At 39.5% G+C, this 7500-nt stretch overlaps 1 protein-coding gene across 1 annotated transcript in view; it reads left to right on the forward strand.

Moving 5' to 3' along the window:
* The window catches only part of LOC307270190 (putative acidic leucine-rich nuclear phosphoprotein 32 family member C), an 18532-nt gene that overhangs the window by 249 nt on the left and 10783 nt on the right, over positions 1 to 7500 (forward strand). The window lies entirely within an intron of this gene.

Raw genomic sequence — 7500 nt, forward strand, 5'->3', positions numbered from 1 at the left:
TTTAGCTATTTCCTTGAGTGCTCGGTGAAGAAAGCAACCTCCCTCTAAATTCCTCCATCGAGTTGTTATCTATTATTTCAATTCTAAATCTGTTAAAAAATAATTTAGTTCCGACATTATGACCCAGAAAACCAAACGGCTTCATCCCACCATCTTCACCCAACCGCCGCCCCCCTTCTCCGTCTCGCCGCGCTCAGAATCCTGGAGCTTTGGTTAGCATCCGTCCGAGCTAACTGCTGGCTAACTCCAGTGTAGAAATGCCAAAATGCCCGACCACTCATTCGCCCTACTACCATCGCTGTGAAGTTAGTTTTTAAGGTGTATATTCGACACAGTCTTCCGTAAACAAATAAGGGGTTTACTAGCGAGGGCTGAGGGGTTTGCTAGCCGTCTTACTGATGCCTAATTCGGGGTAAACAACAAGAATATATCGCTGATGAATTTCTCGAATAGCCAACTTGAAACCAGCTTCGCCGCCTTGTACCAACGGCTTTCCATCAATGTGAAATAATGTCCGAATATTTGGCCGTCGATATTATGAAATGTCCCCGCTCATAGGCCTCTGTTTTCGGATTCAGTAGGCGGTGGATAAGCGCTGATTCTCGGTGGTAAAATAAGAAATCCACCGGCGCTTATATAAACGACATCCTTCCGCGATCCCCACCAGTCTCCATTTTAACCTTCGTTATCTCATCTGATGGCGCGTCACTCAAGACCAGCCCCCATTCATAAATCGTCATATTTAAAGTTAAACACGGTTCTAGGACAAAATGTTTTTCTGTATCGGCACTATTTAAGTTTTGTTACATTCTCTAGTTGTTTGTGATGATTTCGGCTTAATCCAAATAAACAAAAAGTCATTTTATTATGATACAAATCGGAAATTTAATACTGGTTCACCGAGCAACTTCCGCCGCTCTGTTACTGTAAACGGCTCTAGAATCGAGAAGGGTCTAGATGCAGCCGCTTCCGCCTACCAGTGCAGCTCGGCCAAACATGCCAAACACGCCCATATCTGCCAAAAACGCCCATATCGGCCAAAAACGCCTACAGCTCGTGCGCATGCGTAACGCTACAGAACTAATTCAAGCCCGCAGCTCAGTCCCATTGTTGCTTACTTAGCGATGTTGTCGCTATATTTACCGACTTTTCAGACACCTCTGGCGACGTTTTCTTCAAAAAAGCGACCAGAGACAAATCTAGCTACTTTTTCTGGTGTTATTGGTGACTTTTTCGCTCAAGTATCGCTCTTTACTCTAATCAACGATCAGCGGGTGCCTCCCCTGCCTCTCCCCCGTCCTAGAGCACTGACAGGCGGCAGAGTCCTCGCGCAGCAGTCCCTCGCAGCTGCGGACAGAGCAGGATATACACACCTCTCTGCTCTAGTGTTCCTTTAGCATCCCTATTAGCAGTTGTAGTACCCCTCTTTTATGAGTAGTGCTTATTGAAACTGTGAGCATGTATGATTACTGCTAGACTTAACATTATCACGTCGGTTTTCTATGCAATTGTTTGATTCAATTTTATTTCAGACATATCAAAAAAAGACAAATTAAAAGCATGAAAATACAATAAAAAATATGTTCAAATGATTTCACAAATAAAAATAAACAAAAAAACCCAAAAAATAAACAAATAACATATTGAATTGATATGCCTGAAAAGGAGTAGGAAGAAGTATAAACTTATTTGATCCAACCCCTTTTCCACAGCTCAATAACTTTATAATAATTTTTTATATTATTATTATTATTATTATTATTATTATCATTATTATTATTATTATTATTATTATTATTATTATTATTATTATTATTATTATTATATTTATACAATCCATATATCCATATATACTCGACACCATTGCAAATGAGGGCCACCCCTCAATTGGTCTCCTGAGGATAAACAAAAATCAAACGAAAAATGAAATGAAATATCCACTATACATCCATACAAAAATACATCCATCCACCATATGCATCAACACAATTCATATGTCCATATCTCCATATTTGTACAACTCACATATCCATATCCACACATACATACTTTCCGTCTTAAATCTCTCCCTTATCCCTGTACCTGTTAAAAATCATTGCTTTGAATTTTTTTTTTAACTGAATCATGTTTGGACATTGCTTTAGCTCCGTGCTCATACCATTCCACAGTTTCACACCACCAATTGAGATGCAATGACATTTTAAAGTCATGCGTGCAGCCAGTGTCTTAAAGTTTAACTGTTCCCTCAAATTGTAACCCCCCTCTCTGTCAAAAAAAAGTTTTTGAATGTTACCTGGTAGCAGTTTGTTTCTAGCTTTGAACATGATTTGTGTAACTTGATATTCAACCAGGTCCTTGAACTTTATGATGCGGGAAAAAAGAGGAGGTTGGTGTGATCATAATATCCAGCTTTATTTATTATTCTTATGGCTCGTTTTTGAAGTGTGACTAGTGGTTGCAGTGAGCTTTTGTAAGTGGTCCCCCAGACCTCCACACAGTAATTTAAATAAGGTAAGATCATTGGGCAGTAAAGAATATGCAATGATTTGTGATCCAATATATGCTTTCCTTTACCCAGGACTGAGATGCTTCGTGACAGTTTAGATTTAACATTGTTATGTGACTGTATAAAAAGTAAATAGCCTTCAGTCGCTAATAATATTATAAGAGACTGAAGTATTATTAAATTATAATAATGTTATATATAGGCTATATATTTATATAAGTATTATTAATATTACATCTCACATGCTTTTCCATACTGATTGTATGTGCATAATGCACTTTTTTTGTAAAGTGTCTAAGTATCTTAAAAAAATATATTATTTTGATGAACTGTTCTGCTTTTGTTGTTGTGTAGTCAGACACTTTCCCAGGTTCTTAAATGATGGACTTCAATGACCCAAATATTCAAATAGTTTATTTACAGACAAAACAATTATGAATATATTTTCTCAACAATGATATGAAAATGAGTTTTGTTTTAAAAATATGTTGAAACATTGCACTTTGTGGGAAATCATCAAATGCAAAGTGTAGCAAAAACAGACAAGAAGTTTTTGACACTGAATATGGCAGACCCATTGGTCAGTGACATCTTTGATTTGATATGAATTGCAGGCTCTCTGGGACAAAAAAACCTTTGTTATCAGAAAATACACAATATATTAAATAAAGGCAGCCCCCAAACCTGCGGACAACCACCTTGGCAACCCAGCAAGTACTGTTTAATTGTGATTACTGCACGTATGGAAGAACTGGAGCTTTTTGAAAAAGCCCACTAAATATGTTCAGATGTATAGCTCTGAGACTCGCTATGTGGAACAGAAGCAGAGTCTCTCATGAGGCTCATTGCAATCAAACATATATAACTGCCCTTAATCCATTTCTTCTGACTGAAAGGTATTTTTCAAGAGGGTCATGGCCGACACACAGCAGTGCAGTAAAGCATACACATTAACACAAGGTACACAGAAACATAAAACTAAAACTAAAAAGAATGATGTGCGAAAACACAGCATGTAGGCTGTGTATCAACATCAGATTTTTGTTCAGCGCTCAGACAGTACGGACAGGTAGCATATTGTGAGGAGATATTCATTGATTTTGACAAAATGTTGTACAAAGTTCATGTGCACCTAAAAATAGAGAAAAACAGTCACTTAATTACACTGATGTATTTGAGGGGACTGAGTCGCTAGTTTAGCCTTTAAGTCTCCACAAATACAATGACATCTTGTTTATGTATTATAAAGTATGTAACTACCAACAAAGCACCATTGAACTTGAAGGACGTGCAGGCGTGACAACTTAATTTCTTTAGGCAGCTGATTTGGCTATGGAGACCCAGACCATTTTGTTGATGCAAAGCTCCAAAATGTCATCAGGTGTTCGTAGCTTGCAAATCTATTCACAAAAGACACATCACATAAAAATCATGTTAGTCATTAATTAACATAGTCAAATAAATTATACATTGCCACCAAAATAATGTTAACAGTAACACCTAACCTGTTACCTCATATGCTGACCAGATGCCAGTCTAATTTAATATATACAAACAAACACATGTTAATCATTTTTATCATATACTAATTATCATTCAGATAAGACTTATAAAGAAGCTATTTGGTCTGTAACGTTAAGCTATTTTCTAACCAACAAAATCCTTTGAATAACACAAACATAACATTAGGTAACGAAGTAGGCGAATAAAACATTTGTATTGACTTACCTGATATAGAAGAGCAGTGGGGTGTCTGTTTCAGTCCCAGCTGACTGTTGTAATCCATACTCTCGCTGGAGACGTAACTCCTGTACTATGAGCACTTAGTATTCATGTTTAATGTTGCGGATGCTGATTCTCTTGTTTTTAACTGTGCTGTAATGTCCTGTTTTAAACATTTTGCTGGTGAAATGGTCTCAACATCGACGGCAGCAAGAGCAGCTAGCTGGCTAGCGCGATATTAACCAACAGAACGGAACAGGAAGAACGTCACACAGCTTAGTGCAGAGCAACCATAGCAACAAGCTGTAGGCGTTTTTGGCCGATATGGGCGTGTTTGGCAGATATGGGCGTTTTTGGCATGTTTGGCCGAGCTGCACTGGTAGGCGGCAGCGGCTGCATCTAGACCATATAGCTAGAATCAGGATGAAATCTCGTGTAGTTTGGTTTGTTTGTTTGTGTCTGCGTGACTTCAATATGGGTCATCATCAATTCAATTTTAATTCAAGGTGGCGTTCGTTACTGTTATGTAAAACAAAAGTTAACATTATCAACGCAATTGAGCAATACAAGCACTGTCTTCTGCAATATATTTAAACAATTATTCTCATTTTCATCGGAAACCATATTAAAATGATAATGGTGTGATTTTTGCCGCATTCTGAACAAAACAAAGACGTTTACTTAAAGGCCCTGTTAACCCAAGTCCTTCTAAATATGTAGTTTGGAGAGTTGCATGGGTGACACTTTACAATAAGGGCACATTAGTTAATGGTTAGTTAATGCTTAATAAGGGTTAACTAACCATTAGTTAACCGTTAACTAATGTCTAGTAAGCATTTACTAATGGTGTTCATGTTAACTAAGGTATTAATTACTACATTATTTAATGTTTATAAATATCCTGTATTAACCGTAGTTAATACATTACTCAAGCATGAACCAACAGTTGATTAATATAATAATAAACATTAATTAACTGTTAACAAATGTCATTTTTGTAACAACACTTAAGCATAATTAATTAATCAACTTGGGCGACTGTGTCTCAGTTGGTAGAGCGGGTCGGCTGATGATCAAAGGGTTGGAGGTTCGATCCCCGCCCTGCCACCTGTGTCATGGTTGTTGTGTCCTTGGGCAAGACACTTCACCCACCATGCCTCGTGTGAATGTCGATAGTTAGCCTGCTGCTATCGATTTATGAATGTGTGTGTGAATGGTAACGTGGGAAAGGAAAACAGGTCTCCCTTGTAAAAGAGTCTTCGGTCTCAATGGGATTTACCCGTAGAAATAAAGGTTAAAAAAAAATATATAAAAAATGTACCTCTCTGTGACCCTTATTGTAACAGTTAATTAACGCTTATTATTATATTAATCAATATAATTTTTTAATTTTTTAATTTTATTTCAGACATATCAAAAACAATACAAAACTAAATGAAAAGCACAAAAATACAACAAACAAAATTTATGTTTAAAAGACTTCACAAAAAGAAAAAAAATTATCTGTATTGATGTGACATGCCCGAAAAGGAGCAGGAAGAAGTATACACTTATTTAATCCTACCCCTTTTCCATAGTAAAAAAATAAAAATATATTAAAAAAAATATGGTTCATGGTTATTGCAAAGTGTTACCGTTGCATGATAGTGAAGCATCTGAAAAGAGTTAGTCATATTTCAGGTAGGGCTGCAACTAACGATTATTTTGATAATCGATTAATCTGTCGGTTATTTTCTCGATTAATCGATTATTAATCGATAGTGTTTTGGGAAGTAAAATGTCAGAAAATGGTGAATTTTTTTATAAATTTTCCAAAGCCCATGTTGACGTCCTCAAATGTATTGTTATGTCCAAAACACACAGATATTTCAGTTTACTGTCATAAGAGGATTAAAGAAACCAGAAAATATTCACATTTGAGAAGCTGAAATCAGAGAATTAGGACATTTTTTATTAAAAAAATTACTCAAAACGATTAATCGATTAACAAAATAGTTGGCGATTATATTAATAATCGATTCGTCGATTAATCGTTGCAGCTCTAATTTCAGGCGTTTATAGTTATGGGATTTATGGGGCAAAACATTCAATCACATTATTCTAAAAGCTTCTTGAGACACCTGACTTTGATATCTATCGTAGAGCCAGGTTTACTGAGGCTGTGAGTTGGTTCGTTTGGAGGGAGACGGGGAGAGAGGGAGACAGGGAGGGAGAGAGAGAGGGAGGGAGAGAGTGAGACAGGGAGGGAGAGAGACAGGGAGGGAGGGAGACAGGGAGGGAGAGAGAGAGAGAGAGAGAGACAGGGAGGGAGGGGGAGGGAGACAGGGAGAGAGAGAGACAGGCAGGGAGAGAGGGATGGAGAGAGACAGGGAGGGAGAGAGAGGGACAGGGAGAGAGAGAGACAGGGAGGGAGACGGGGAGAGAGAGGGAGAGACAGGCAGGGAGACAGGGAGGGAGAGAGGGAGACAGGGAGGGAGAGAGGGAGACAGGGAGAGAGACAGACAGGGAGAGAGGGAGAGAGAGAGACAGGGAGGGAGAGAGGGACAGGGAGGGAGAGAGACAGACAGGGAGAGAGGGAGGGGGAGAGGGAGGGAGAGAGAGACAGGCAGGGAGGGAGACAGGCAGGGAGAGAGGGACAGGCAGGGAGAGGGAGGGGGAGAGAGAGAGAGAGAGAGACAGGGAGTGAGAGGGAGGGGGAGAGAGAGGGAGACAGGCAGGGAGAGGGAGGTAGAGAGGGACAGGGAGTGAGAGGGAGGGGGAGAGAGAGGGAGACAGGCAGGGAGAGGGAGGTAGAGAGGGACAGGGAGTGAGAGAGAGAGGGTTTACTGATGCTTTGAGTTGGTTTGTTTAGAATAATATGTGTATTGTGCAAACAGGAAAACATTTAATTAAGAATGCTATTTTGTCCCATATTCTGCATGTGAGGTTTTCAGTGACTGTGTGTGTGTGTGTGTGTGTGTGTGTGTGTGTGTGTCTCCCTCTCTGCCTGTGTGTGTGCGTGTGTCTGAGAGAGTGTGTGTGTCTCCCTCCCTCTCTGCCTGTGTGTGTGTGTCTGAGAGAGTGTGTGTGTGTCTCCCTCCCTCTCTGCCTGTGTGTGTGTGTCTGAGAGAGTGTGTGTGTCTCCCTCCCTCTCTGCCTGTGTGTGTGTGTGTGTGTCTGAGAGAGTGTGTGTGTCTCCCTCCCTCTCTGCCTGTGTGTGTGTGTGTGTGTGTGTGTCTGAGAGAGTGTGTGTCTCCCTCCCTCTCTGCCTGTGTGTGTGTGTGTGTGTGTCT

Source organism: Ammodytes marinus (assembly GCF_949987685.1).
Source record: "Ammodytes marinus genome assembly, chromosome: 25".
NCBI lineage: Eukaryota > Metazoa > Chordata > Actinopteri > Uranoscopiformes > Ammodytidae > Ammodytes > Ammodytes marinus.